At 44.5% G+C, this 15574-nt stretch overlaps 1 pseudogene; it reads right to left on the bottom strand.

Annotated features, from left to right (window-relative positions):
• Positions 1 to 7409: 7409 nt before the first annotated feature.
• LOC109323297 lies at positions 7410 to 8178 on the bottom strand (annotated as a pseudogene).
• Positions 8179 to 15574: the final 7396 nt, after the last annotated feature.

Genomic DNA, 15574 nt, shown 5'->3' with positions numbered 1-15574 from the left:
CTAAACATTATGCAGGGACTTTGGTACTTCTCCTCTTGGTGTAAATTTCACTCTGCTCACTCAAATTCTGTCTTTCAGGCTCTAGGTAGGGTGATGCACAAGGGGAAAAAAATCATCCCCAAAATAGCTCCCTTTCCCTTTGTTGTTGTTACCATAATCTTCAGGGGTTGGAACTGAATCTACAGCTCCTTTTTTGCCAATGGCATGAGCGTGCAGCAGCCACTGGATCTAAATAAACAAAGATTTACGGCCCTACCAACTGGCTGATCTCAGACTGGTACCCAGGTTGCCTTCCCTATCAGCTTATGTGAGGCTACACAGGGACTCTTCCCCATTTGTTAGGAGCATGCAGGCACAACTGGGCAGCTATTTGGTGGGCAGATCTTCCAAATAGTCCATATATACAGCTCTAGACCAGTCTTAAACCAGCCTTCCACAGTCAGGGTGAAGTTCTCTCTTATAACACAAGATGTGCTCTCTCACTGCACCCACTATAAATGTGTGAAACCCTAACAAGGGCTGTGTAACTACAGGCCAAATGCAAGATCCAGCCCATGGAGCCAAACAGAGCTGGCCTGTAGAGCTGGGAGGCCTTGGCTCTGCCCACACCCATGCTGGGGCCAGGCAGCAAAGAGCTGCACTGTGCCTGGGCATCTGTAAGTTGCATTTGCATCACCACTGCTTCTCCCTACCCTTTCTTCTCTGGCTGCAGCATGGACATAGCTTCCATCTGTTAGGGAACTGAGCCAGGACTGAGCTGCTTCCAGCTGCACTCACAGCCCTGCCAGGGAGGGGGGCTGGGGAGAAACCGCAGCAATACAGGAACGGCTTGTAGCTGCCTGGCACCGATACATCTCCACACTAGCTGAGAACTGCACCCATGCAACTGCACCAATACATCTCCATGCACTAGCTGAGAACTGCAGCTGTCCAGGGAGTGGGGGGCTAGATAGAAGCAGCAGCAGTGTGTGCACAGTTCCCAGTTGCTCAGCCCAGATGCAATTTCCCTGCAGCTAGAAAAGCTGCAGCTGGCAAGTGGGGGTCTGGGAAAACCAATACTGGTGCAGCTACAGGCAGTCCCCTGCCCCCTTGAGGCTGATGCATTGTTGAAGCCACTGGACCAGCACCGAACTGAAGCTGTGTTGTTCTGGCCTGCAGCCTCACTTAGACTGGCCCCTGATCTAGCCAGTCTAAGTGAGGCTCCTAGGAAGATGAAGCATGAAAATGTAGGGAGAACATAATCCCAAGCATATTTTTGAAAAGGCTGGAATTCCACTGATTCCACACCTGACCCCACCACAGTCATTCTATTTATTAAAGAATATGTTAAAGCAAGAGCTGGTTTCATCCCTTTAAAACTAAAGGGAATTTGCAACATTTCACCCAGCTTTTAACAAAATATATGTTTGAATGTTATTAATTTAAAAAAAGACTGCAAGAGATCACCATTTAAAGGTTTCCTGATGAGAATCAAAACCTGAATGATAAAACCATTGTAATTGCACTTCATAGTAATTAACTGAGAATTTTACTCAAAATTAATTAACATCCTATTGGGCATATAATGTTAGATAAAGCATGGCTATAAAAAACAACTTTTTAATGATAATGAACCGAGAAGAATTTTAATGTACTGCATGCTATTAGAGATCTGTCCCTAAAGACAATGATTTGAAACCAGAATTATCAGAGATGTTCAAACTTGAAGAAATTTTTTCATTACAGTTATAACAAAGGGAAAAAAAGCCTAGATTTGGATTCTTTTGTTACATAGTTCTAGGCAGTAATTTAACTAGAGTTTGCGCCTCCATATGTCTTCAATTTTTTCCCAAATATTCATTTCCTCACAAGACTCCTGTTCCTTTTGCTTGCTCTCACTTATTTCAATCTGAAAAGTATAATAAAAATGCTGTGATTAGGCAAAAATATTTATATTAAGCAAAATGATCCCCAGTAGGTGTGTCTACATGTTGGCCTACAGTGACATATCAATGTGCTACATTGCCATACAGCATGCTACGGCGATGTAGCAATCACATGCGTCTACACATGATCACCAGCTACACTGCCGTAACTGTGCGCTGTAGCAGTGAAATTTCCCTGAGCATCACACGCACAGCAGAGCAGCTGCCCATACTGTGCCATGCTTTAGTATTTCCAAAAGTACTAAAGCACAGCACCATAGCAACGTTGCCATATGATGAGGTGTAGATGCACCCAACTGGAATCTTAACAAACAGAGCTATATACACATGTCACTTGATACTAGATTTTTATCATGACCAAAGATCAGGTTCTCATTTTTGTTTTACTAGAATGAAAATACCTATACAATCACTGTGTCTATTAACAACACCTTGATGGATTTCTTCCATACTGACCTCAAATGCTATCTACTGGACCAGTACCATGAACTGCCCCATGGACAATTTCCATTCAAGGCATCACAATCTTACTTGGCTAGTATCTGACAAGGGGTCACCCTTTCTTACTTGAAATAATTTGGTTTTGCCATTTTTTACACTTGATCTTCTGGGAAAAGCTTAACAAAGGTTAGAACATAAATACATGAACGCATGCATGTCTGTTTACTCTTCCAATCAAAACCCAGTCCTGCAAACAGTGGTCATGCTTCCTAAAATCTTATACAGGTTCCTAAATAAATGACATGATTGTCAAAAGTTCTGAGTATCTAACAGGAACCATTCACTTTGTCCAAGACTTTTTAGACACTCTATATCTTTGGAAATCAGGTCTCTGATTCAGGACCCTAAATATGGATTAGAGGAACATTAGACTCCTATTTTGAAACCCTGGGCCACTGAAAACAAAGTGTATCAAATGCACAAGCATTGTTGGTTGTAGCCATGTTGGTCTAAGGACATAAGTAGACAAGGTTGTTTGGGGAGAAGTGATATCTTTTATTAGACCACCTAAAGAGTTGGAAAAATTGTTCTTTGCAAGCTTTTGGGCACAAACACCCTTCTTCAGGCTTAGGAAAAGTTTGCCGGTGTTTTCTGTGCTCTCCTGGGTAGAATAGAAGCCAACATGCAAAATGCAGGTCTGTGAAAATGCAAATGCCTGGCAGTAAGGATCAGAGGGGATGGGAAACAATAGGTGTGAGACAGGTAGGTGGGGCAGGGGGAAGAAGTAATGTAGATGTGGTGATAGAATGTAGCTGGTAAAATGCAGACAGGTTACCTGGGGTTATCAAATGGCAAGCGGGGTTACAATGTGCCATAAATCTAATCTCTATATTTAGTCCATGATTTTTTGAATCTAGTAGATTTATGAAGTGAAGTTTATAGGCTCATCTACAAAAGGTGTTTTGTAAATTCTCTTTGAGGATTAGAACTGAGAGACTGCAGAGAGAGTGGTTGTCTTGTGAGAAATGTGCACCCACAGATAATTGGGTATTTTTGCCTTTGATAGGTTTCTAGTGTGCTTTGATCCGAAGACAAAAATACCCAATTTGCCATGCATTTGCACCTTCACCGACCTGCAGTTTGTATATTGGCTTCTGTTCTACCTAGGAGAACACAGAAAACAGCAGCAAACTCTCCCGACACCTGAAGAAAGGTGCTTGTGCCCAAAAACTTGCAAAGAACAATTTTTCCAACTATTTAGTTGGTCTAATAAAAGCTATCACATCTACCCAAAGAACCTTGTCTGCCTCAAATGAACAAAGCACAAAAACTGAAAAAAAAAACCTGTGAATTTTTCCTGCCAGTGTCTTTAAATGATAGTATTTATAGGTGTTGTTTACTGGTAGTACAAAATGTTCAAGTGGAAATGTGATGTTCAAGTTAACAGTGTTCTTTGGAAACAGGAAAGTTACTGTTTCATATTATGGGTGGCAAACACCAGCTTAAATTGGCAAGTACAAAAAATACATATTTGATCAATATGCCAGAGTGTGGATGCATAGCTGCACTGTAACTACAACCTAGTGGTAAGACTGTAGCTGTGGAAGTTTAAAAGGTTCTCTTTATAAACTCCCTGCCAGAACAGTGGGTCATTGCATTGATGTCTCATCCATCAGATTTATCTCCTGCCACTCCTGTCAAACACTTTCTTATAAAGTGGGTTTAAAGCGAGTTAAATATCTTTTGCACCACTTTAATGGCATTGGTGTTTGCACATTCAGTGGCGTATTGTGCGTTAATTCCAGCCGCTATAGCACATTTGGTGTTGTAATGCACCTTAAATGACTTTGGGATGCAGCAGAAGACTTTGGGGTGCTGCAAACTAAAACACCTCTGAGGAGTTTTAATGTCCTACCCTACAGCTGTGGAGGGACGCACCGAGCTCCATTTGGCTCAGGGGCTGTGCAGGCAGCCTGTACAGTCAGCCTTGCAGCACCCCATGCAGGCAGACTCCACAGAAGGGAAGAAAAAAAAAAAATGGTGAGCCTGATCTTCCCCCTGTCCCCCTTGCAGAGCCTGCCTGTGTGCCTGAGCTGCATGGGGGCCCAGTGCTTCCCTCTGTGACTGGTGCCCCCCAGGACTGCCCGAGCTGGGTGCCTGCAGAGGAGGGAAGCACCAGCCCCCCGCAGCTCAGGGACCACTCTGCCTGCCAGCAGCTCACTCTGCCCTCCTCACCCCTGGAGAGTTAAGGAAAGGATTGGGCAGACACGGGTGTACACAGCATGGGGGTTTACTTCCCCCTAAATTGAAGCAGTATTTTTAAAAAAACACTGCTTCAGTTTAGGGAGAATTAAACCCCTGTGTCATGTAAAAATGCCTTAAGGGGCCTGAGTTTCAGTCTTTTGAAGTACCATGAGTAAGCAGCTACAACCTGTACTACTTAATGACTTGGAAGTGGTATGAGGTAGCGTTCAGATACATATCCTCAATAAAGTATCGGAGTGAAGGAAATTACTAGAGGTGGAGAGAGAGATTCCAAAAAAGGTAAAAACTTCTTCAATTCCCCGTGTTTATGGGCTAAATCAGGAGTGTCAAACTCATCCAGTCCTGCAAGTAGAATGAGGCTTGTTGGGCTGATGTGCTGGCCTGGTTGGGGTACACCAGAGCCAGAACACAGGGCCAGTCCAACAGGGTACTGTATGCAGCATGAGCCCGGTGCTAGTCCCTGGACTGACCCAAAGCACTGGCTTCAGGGCTGGTCTGGATCAGGCCCCAGGCTGTCCACATGAATTGAAGCCAGTATACATGGCTGGTCCAATGCCAGAACCATACACCATGTACAGAGTGAGCTCCGGAGTAGGATGGCACATGCTGGACATGGTGCATGGGGCTGGACAAGCTGCATGTGCTTCATGCAGCACAGGGAGCCAGGACAGGACACACATTACATACAGAGCCCTGGTGGACTGGCCCTGCGTGCCGATTCTGACATGGCCTGATCCAGTTATTATAAGAACCACTGTAAATGGCTGCTCCAGGAGCAAAATTACAGGATTACAACTAGACAGGAAATCACTCCTGGAAGAATTTCTCCTGAGAGACTGAGGCTGCTTGCAGATGTTGAAAAAAAAACAAAAACAGCACCTTACTTCAAATTTCATGCATTCCTGCTCCAAGCCCAGCGCATGCCTAGAAGAGGCAGTGCATTAGTTGGACCTGGATCTGGCTCAATCTGTATAGATTGGGCACTTTACTGGCGCTTTTTTGGTGCTTTTATCTAATAGGTGATTGAATCAGCTTTAGTTAAAAGCACCAAAAGCCCTGCTGAAGCACCTGGTCTATGCAGGCGCTGTGGAGCTGGGCCAAAGTAACACACTACTTCTTCCAGTAAAGCACTTTTTTGGGAGGGAGGTGGGGGAAGGGGGTTAATGTTTGCAAGCAGCCTGAATGTCTGCACACTTTTCCCTAGCTTAAACCTTCCCAGGGACCAGAGTCACCAGCTCTTCACTGCCTGTTTCTTACTCCAGAGTCCCTCAAGTAAGAAACAGGCAGGGATTTTGCCACATTTGCTTGATCTGCTCAGCTGCAATGCAGCTCCCTGCCTGCTTTTCACACTGTAGTCCCTAGTACAGGGGGTTTTGCCCCACTGCTCCAGTCCCCCAGGAGTGGGAGTAGTGGAGCAGCCTGCTTTCCCCAGACCAGGTCACCCCAATCTTGGAAAGGCACAGGGGGAAAGGAGGTGATTGCAGACTGAACACATCTGTACTATTCATAGAATTATATTCCTTCTCCTCAAATCATTTGTAGCAGAGATTTGAGAAGAAGGAATATGATCCTATGAATAGTACAGGTGTGTACTATACTCTACCCACATTTCTGCTCTAGGAAGAGCCTAGACATATACACAACCAGTTAGCCCCACCCCCCCATCTGCCATCTACCATTTCTGCAATGATCTTTGTAACAGGAAGAATGTGTGTTATTTGGAGAACAAAGGGATAAAAAATGAACGATCAAGAAGCTGTTGTATAATCTTTATCAAGTTATTCAAAATAGCAATTAATCTTTTAAATTCTGCAATGACAGGGAAAATAATTTAAACTGGCAACATTTGTATTTAAATGTCTTTGGTCTTGTGAAAAAGACCATTCAAACACCAAACCATATGTGAATTTTGCATGTATGATCTCCCCCCCCGTGTTGCATAAGCTTACTAAACAAGCTAGCCATAAATTGCAGTCAGTTTACCAATGTTAATTTATTACTGAAGAATACTGTCAGCAGGAGTTGGGCAACTGCTGTTTCCTCTACTAGAACAAATTTTCCTTCCTTTAGACGGAACATCTATTACCATCAATGATATCCATGACAAATCCTGCATACCTCTGTCATGAATGGTGACACAAGGCGAGTGGAAAGCATAAATAGACAGCTTTCATTTTAGCTAAAGGAATGAATTACATAGATACTTCCCAACGTTACTGAAAACAGCGTGTCTACATTTCCAAATGCCATAGTAAACTTACTCCCTTTTTACTAGCTCCAGCTTGTAGTTGACTAGAGAAAGAATAAGTGAATGTGTGTGTCTTTCATTCATCAGAATTAATATAGTCTACATTTATCTGATGATGAGTATGTCAATTAATTTTAAAATGCTTATTGAGCATTTTAAGATCAAATTTTTATTTTGTCATTTCCACATGATGGAGTCCCAGGGGCAGTCGTGACACCCCCTAGTGGCTCTGAGACCATGCCCTGCACTGAATGGACTACCCAGAATGTTTATAATGGCTGCTACAAAAGAGGTCATTAAAAAATGTGTACAATCTCAGACATGCTCTCCAACCATTAGTGCATTGCTTTATTTCCCTTAATGAAGCTGTTTCTGCTCTGCCCCCACCTGGTGACTTTTAACCCTTGGGCAAACTGGTGGAATGTGTTTGGCTGAATTGGCAACAGGAAGGTAAGTGACAGAGCCCAGAGATACAGGTCAATGCCAGATGAGCTGGCCCAGCAGCATGGCAGAGGCTTGGCAGGGGTCTGTTACATTTCATTCAGCTCTAGCAGGGTCTGGTCCAGCATTCTTTGCATGCACAGATACTCCTCTTTGGTGGATTTCTTTTATCTTGCAAGTCATCAATGGTCTTCTCCAGTTTGGCTACTGATCGCTCAGCGAATTCAGCATGAGTCTCTGCCTCCTTGAGTTTGTCAGTCAGGATCTTGATCTCCTCTTCATATTTTTCCTCTTTTAGGGAGTACTCTTCTTCAGTCACAGCCAGACACTTCAAGTTCTGGTCCATCATTCAGATCTGCTCCTCTGCCTCCCAGACATGAGACTCTGCAAGCTGACCCTTCTCCCCAGTGCACTCCAGGTCTCTTTCAATGACCACCAGCTTCCAAGCAACCTCTTCATATTTCCTGTCGGCTTTCTCTGCAGTGTGCTTAGCCTCCTTGAGTTAGATCTCCTGCAGCTTCATCTTCTCCTCATTCTACAGGACTCTGTTTTCAATCACCTTCATGCCCTGTTTACTCTCATCGGCAGCTTCCTTGGCCTCCGCTAGCTTCTGGAGCACTGTGGCAAGATGATCCTGGGCTCTGACCCACTCCTTTTCTACCAGCTGGATAGGTTGTTTCAGGGATGCCATTTCTACTTCAGCCTGCTTGTGGTTGTGGAACTTGGGTTCCACCCTGCACTGTAGGCAGTTTGTGCACTCCTTAGTGTTTTCCACCTGCTGCTGCAGCACCTGGATCTTGCACTTCACTGCCTTAATCGTGGCGGCCCCGGCCATGGCTGTGCCACTCACTCTGCTGTGCTCCCATGCCACTCCTTGATGGATTATAAATTAATAGGGAGGCTGTCCCCAGACCTCTGCTAGGCCTTGGTTCCACTGGTTTCAGATCTCTGGCCGGGCTTCTGCAGTGTCAGGCCCCTGGCTGGGCCTCTATGATCAACTGTGCATGTTTGGGCACCCAAAGCCTTATGGGCTAATTCTGTGGCTCCATAACCTCCCCTTACCCGCAAGGCATGGGGCATGGTAGTTACCAGTACAGTGTCCCTCTGTGGGGCTTTTGCCTCCTCTGTCTTTGGCCATTTAATCTAGCTAGGCCTTCTAGCCTAGGCCCCCTGGGTTGGACCTGGCTTCGAGGCACTAGCTTCACATGTCCTTTTGACTGCACTGTCACTGGCACCAGGCTCCTGGCCCCTCTGTGACTGCCATTCCTGGCGCTGGGTCCCTGCCCCATGACTGTGATGCATAAAGGGGTTCGTTTCTCTGGAGGCCTGCAAAAAATCACAGACACACATACAATAAACGGCACAAAGGTGGCATTTGTTTGCAAACAAAGGTCAGAGCAGAGTCAGGTACTCAGATTACTCTGACCCCGTATTGGTATTCGCAAGTGAAATTTATCTTCTCTCTCCTGGGCATGTGTGCAGAAACAGGAACTCTTACAGCTTACTTCCATTTCATACAAACATACATGTAAGTTACATCACTACATACATTGCATGTATAGTATAATTAACTACTTAAGTATGCAGGGCGGAGAAGTAAATATGCATCAGCTAATTAAGCATGCTCAGAAACTACAACAGGTCACCAAAAGTTTACTCCCCGCCCCGCTTCAAGGACACAGTTAATTGAATTTTGGCTCCTGCAATTTGCATGAGAAAGACTTAAGGCAGGTGAGGGGGAGAAACTGCAATTAGCATAAGAAAAGCTGTAGCAAGGCTGGGAAAGAAAAAGTCCTTGGCAGTATTTCTTTCTTATCAGGTGCAAGATGCAAGCTGCGCATTTCTAACAATATTCTGTTTCTAACAACTGCACCCTTCTCGTGCGCTGGGCCCGTCTGTGACTCACTATGAGAGTCAAGTACCGCCTTCCCCACAGACACTAATAAGGCCTCCACCTCCCCTAAAGCCTCATCTGCAAGCCACCAGTCTATTCCAATATAAATATAAGCCCCTAGGCTATAATATTCCAAGCAACATAAATGATACCCTGGGCTATAACATAAATAATACCATGTAGCAGCCTTCTGCCCCTTTAAGAGTGTAAGTCTCTACTAAGCCATGCCCCTGGGCTCCCTTGGAAAGGAGCTCCTTCCCTGGTGGCAGCCAAGGAAAGACTGCCCCTGTGAGCCCTAGCCCTGGGCTTATATGCTCCCTTGGTGCTGCCTGCATCTGGTCATCAGAGCAGCTGCAGGTGCTGGCTAATGACCCCATTAGCCAGTTGCCCTGGTAACCTGCAGCTGTGGCACCCTGCCTGTTTGCAGAGCTCCCTTGCTAGGCTGCTGCTTTCTGTTACAGTCATATAACTCCAAACCTAGAAATATGTGGGTAAAATATTTTGCAGGGCTGAAAATGATAGAATTTAGAAATCTGCTTGCCTGATTTGTGAGCCATACATTTATAACTCCAAATCACGTAGCCAGGTGTCTCAGAAAGGTGATGTGTGGCATGTGTTTGGGTATGTGCAGTTTATTGTGGTAGTCAAATCACCGGTTAAGATAAGTCCTCTTAAAAATCTATCTAGAAGTCTACGTGTCACGAGTCTTCTGCTTCATTTCAGTTCATAATTGTTCTGGCTTAAAATATATTCAACAAAGTTTATCTTCAGAAAGCTCTCTCCCCCTTCCCATTTCTATCAACTCATCTATTTCAATTTGTATTTGAGCTACTCACTATACATTATCAGTTGTGTGCTCAGTCAGCCAAATCACACAGCTTTTTTTTAGTCGTTTGACTGGATGACAAAGTCCACCCCTCTCCCCCCAGTCTTTAACAAGAAAAAATATAATTAAAGGCTGGGTGAGTTTTGCCTTTGCCATAGGAATTTTCAAATTAAAGCTATAAAGAAAAATATTTTAGTCTAACATTCATGAAAATTCTGGTATTATTCAACATCATTCAAATACCTGAAAACTCTCTGAACAGAGCAAATATTAAGGCTATACTATTAAAAGCAAGCATAACTTCCTGCTTGTGGCCAAATCAGCCAATGCAAGTACATAATGAATACTTTCTGTCGCTGTTGTAATGATTGAGCCAAATTTTTGCTGAATATTTCATGAATTTATGTCCATTTTACTGAGTTGTTCATTCAGTGAAACAAATTAAAAAATAAACTTATAGGTGATTCATTTTGACATTTTATAAAGTGCTGACTTTCTGAATCAAAATGACTTTGAAAACAAATTGGAAATGAATGATTCTTTGTCATCCTCCCCAGAGGGTCAAGGCATCTTGATGGTGAATTATAAAGACATATCAAAATATGAAAACTAAAATAATGCGTAACAGAGCAAACTTCCCCAAAAATATCCCAAAAACTTAATGCTTCTGGCTTGAATATAACAGTCAAAATCAAAATAATGTATTCTGGATCAAACTAAACATTTTATTCAACCCAAAGAATATTTTCAAGGTGCAAGTAATTTGCAAAAAGGCTTATTTTCATAGCTCTATCTGAAGTCACTGTGAAGTTTTGAGCTCATGTTTGTGTGTTCTCTTGAGTATAGATGAATTCTATGATCACATCAAGTAATAAAGGAAGACTCTTTCAGGTTATAGAGAGAGTTTTCGGTTAAAAGGTATCCAACTGAAGTACACTGGCCACTTTTCCAGAAAAATACAGGGGTATATTATAAGCTCATGTCACTCTGGTGACATATTATAAGCTTTAGATCCATCATTAAGAGCAATGTGCTCTTAAATTGCTCAAGACATTATAACCTATGAATGAATAAGATTCACATAGGACTTGACCTAGAAATATTTTTAGTTAAAAGTATGTATTTCAACGTGTTATTTTCCACTGTGATAACTCTTATGTGGAAATTTTGGTTTGCCTGCAACAGGTACTTATGGCCCCTGATTGCACATTTTCTGTTAAAAGTACTGGAGAAATTATTTTGATTAGTTTTTGATAAAGCAAAATTTAAAATGCCTGAACATACAACTCTAGTGGCAAATTATTGTTTAATCTTTAATACAGTGTGCCTGTAAATTTTAGCTGGAAGGATATTTGCATTTGAAAATGAGTTTGAGAACAGAACTTCCTTTGTCAAATGTTGGCACTGAAATATTTTTATAGCTGTGCTTCATAATAAGTATATTACGAGTATAATTTTATACTTGTGTTGTATCTGACTCCATATGATCAAGAACTCTAGACATGGTAAGATGCAGGATTTTAATGCAAAGTGTGCTGTCCTCCCATAGTGACCAAGGCTGCAAGTTTGAACCTCACTTTGACAAATGCAGTTCTATTCTTATTCACAGCAAAAGACAATGTTATGTTAGCTAAAAAGTAATAGGAGCTCTGAAACAATGTATACAGTTTTTCTATTAAAAACCTCATCAAATTGCTATTAATTTATATTATCTTAGTACATCTTTTAAAAAGATATGCTTCTTTTCTCTGGTACAGAAATTCTCAAATATGGTGGGGCAGGGGGAGGGGGCAAATAAAATTAGCTTCTCTTGTACTGGTGCCAAGAAGCAAATGGTGGCTTAAATGCTACATCACTCCCTCGGGTCCCATTGGCTATGAAATCTAGCACACCTTAAACTCACTTGACTGACAACCATTTGAGGCTCAGATATACTATAAGTGATTGTTAAATGCATGAATAGATCATAGATTTGGGTCTCAAACACATGGATTTTCAGCATTTTAAGAAACTTACAAAGCAGTAAAGACTTAACTGTACAGTGAAAGGCATAATTAGAGGCACTATATAAGTTCACTGGACTAAAGTGATAAATTAAAGAAGTATACCATACTAATAGCCTGGCCATGACATGTGTAGAACGGGGCAGGCAAAATACGGTCCATGGGATGGATCCCATCTGCCAGGTAACTCCATCTGGCTCGCAGGGCTCCTCCATAAGTGGGCCAGATGAACCCTTTAGTGGTCACTAGGCAAACAAACTCATGGGACCTGGGCTGTTTGAGACCCCCCTCATCACCCCAATACTGCTGCCCATGGGGAGTGGGGTTTGAAGCCACCGTTAGGAAGCAGCCACTGTGGAGGTGAAGCCAGCGGAGGGGAGAGGAAGGGGAGAGAAGGTGGATGGGGCCATTTGCAGTACCACCATGGAGGGAAGAACCAGTGCCCTCCACAACTCACAGCCCTAGGCATGTGTCTAGTTTGCCTATGTGCTATTCTGGTCCTGTCTGTAAGCCCCTTGTAAGCTCTGGCCCTGGGCTACCACTCTGCAAGCTAGTACAACCAGCTCACCCCCCCAAACCGGTCAGCCTGGCTTGACCCACCCCAATCCCAAGCTAGGGGGCGCTAGAGACAAGAAACCGCTGCCTGGCAGAGGCTTTTGCTGGTGACCCTATGACTGTTCCCAGTCTCCCTGCCTGTGAACCTGGGAATGCAGGTGAGGACCCCACTGGGCTGGGGCCAGGGACTACCACTGGGGGGAAGGGGGGAGGAGCATGGGGAACCATGTGCTATGGGGCTGGATCAGGCTGGCCCTGCACACTGCCACCACCTGTGGCCAACTGACATGGGATCATTGGAGCTGCAGCTATGTGGCTGAGTGGGCCTGGCCCCACACTCTGCCACCACTTGCATCCAGGGACTTGGGAAGGAGCATGGGAGCTGCATGTTACAGGGCTAGGTGGGACTGGCCCCCCACCCCACCACCAAATGTGGCCAGGGGCTTGGGTGGGAGTGCTATAGGGCTGGCCCCATATGCTGCTGCCATATGCAGCCAGAGACTTGGGTGGGAGCTGCGTGTTATGGGGCTGGGCTCAGACGTTGCTGCTACCTGCAGCCAGGGACCGGGCTGGGAGTATGGGAGCAGCTTGCTATAGGGCTGGACATGGCTGGCCCCACTTGCTGCCACCATGTGCAGCTCCAGGGATTGGCACACTCCAGGAATTCCAAGAACTGCCCCCTCCACTCACACACATACTCACACTCTCTCATATACTCCACCTCCAACCATAGCCCCAAAATACATCCAAGCCCTGCCAAAGCCCCCCATGCACACTCCCATGCCATACCCCCAAACACACCCACACCCTCCCATACACACTCCCATCTCCCACCATAACACCACACACACCCATACCCTCCCACAGACCACACTGCAACCACATATCCCACACCCCTCCACACCCACCCCACCCTCCCACACACACCCCACCCACCATAACCACACTGCACCTGCACACCCCCAACAACCCCAACCCCACATACACCCCCTTACCTCCCGCACAATGTACAAGAATAAGACTGTATTTTGAGCTGTTATGCAAATTGCCTTTAGATACACTATGCAAACACAAATAAATCAGGACAACATATTTGTCCCAAAAGGAGGGACTTCTGGTGGCAAAGGTCAGAGATTAGGGGTGGGAGAACCAGTCCCAAAATGGCAACCAGGTGACAGGGCACTCATCAAGGGGTAGGGCAGGGCTACTGTTGCAGGACCCTAAGGTCAAAAAAAAAAACACACATGCCAAAAAAAAAAGAAAAAAAGAAAGCAGGGCAGAAAGCATGGCAGCAGCATATGCCACCCAAAACTGGAACCTGGCTGGCTGGAGCTACTCTCTGGCTGCCAGCCAGGATCCCAGCTCCCGGAGCACCATGGCTACAGTTCCCCAAGGCCCCCAGAACCAAATCTGTGTACAACTTGTGCACGGATACTTTTCCTTAGGGAAACAAACATCCTCACTCATGTGGATGCAGCCATCAAGTTCTTCTATAGTTATTCCAGTGAAACAAATGTGAGAAGGGGTGACATAATCTAGCTCACAATAGTTTTGGTAATGCAATTTTTAAAATAAGTTGTTTTTATACAGATGGATAAAATTCTAATTATTACTATAAATATAATGCTAAGATCATTGGCCTTAATTGTGGAAATTCTTTGGACTTCTTTCCATCAGTTTTGAATCCTCAGTAGTGTTGGTACTGGATTTATGACCCAGATACCTTGTTCTTGGTAGACCCAAACTTTCAGACTGACTATAAACTCTCCAACTGATAAAAGGTGAATTTTATTGTTATACAGTGATAGTTGGTCAGATAAGAATAATGCAAACAATTCTATATCTACCAGTCCCAGGGTTCACAGAGTCAAGGTATGTCTGGTCAGTATGTAAGCTTAACCCTGAGGTTCTCTTGAATGTCAGATGTCAGCATTCTGGAGGTCGGAAGCTGAGGTGGATGATATGGGGTGTTGGTATGCCCTCTGTCCATGGTGGTCTTGGATTCCCCTCCCAGGGACACTTTGCTGCTCTGAAATCCCTCCTTTTGTATCCTTTTCCTTTTTTGATGACTCTTCATCTTTGGGCATCGTTGATTGGTTTCCCTGTGGTGGCCAAACTGTCCATGTCTTGTCAGCATATTCCTTTGTTCCACAAATCTATCACATGCACACATCCTAATTTGGGCATTACCAGTCTCCTCCTAATTTGGTCTGTTCCCCAAAGCTGGAAATCTTAAGGGCTCTGCAGCTGGATGCTGTGAACTGGCCAATGTGGCAGAGTCCTTTATCTCTGTTATAGAACACTGTGGTACATATCTTCAGTTTCCCAGCCCATGTCTCTGCTTGCTGCTTGCCTGTGTCAGACAGTGGCCTTGAAAGAAAATTTTGTCACAAACAGACTTGTAGAAATCAATTACCAAAAATGCAGCTTCTTCCCTTACTTATTCTCTTAGTTTTCATGTTGTACAGGTGCCCAGCTTGGGCAGTCCTGGGGGGGAACTGCAGCCACAGAAGGAAGCACCGGGCTCCGGCACAGTTCAAGCAGGCAGGCAGGCTACAGGGGGGAGAAAAACCCCCCCATCAACCTTGCCACTTTTCTTGCATGGAGCTCCTTTCCCGGGCCGCTGTCAGGCTGCGTGGAGGGCTTCCTGCAGAGCTGTGAAGCTGCACGAAGCCTGGTGCTTCTCTCCACAGCTGTAGGGGCAGCAAACTAAAAACTTTTCAAAGGAGTTTTAGTTTGCTGCGCCCCAAGTCATTTAAAGTGCATTATGCTGCTGAATTTCCTAGTGGCTGGAATTAATGTGAAATACACTGCCGAGGTGTTCAAACACCAACACCATTAAAATGGTGCAAAGGCATTTAGCCTGATTTAAAGTGTCATGCACACACACCTCTTGTTTCATCTACACACAGCCTCAGGTTTTAATACATATGTACATGCACTCCTTACTGCAAAAGAATATATTCCCAACCATAC

The sequence above is a fragment of the Crocodylus porosus genome, unplaced genomic scaffold (genome assembly GCF_001723895.1).
Source record: "Crocodylus porosus isolate Cpor-Errol unplaced genomic scaffold, CroPor_comp1, whole genome shotgun sequence".
Classification (NCBI taxonomy): Eukaryota; Metazoa; Chordata; order Crocodylia; family Crocodylidae; genus Crocodylus; species Crocodylus porosus.
Note: the sequence above shows the minus strand (reverse complement) of the source record. Positions and strands in the feature narration are given on the sequence as shown.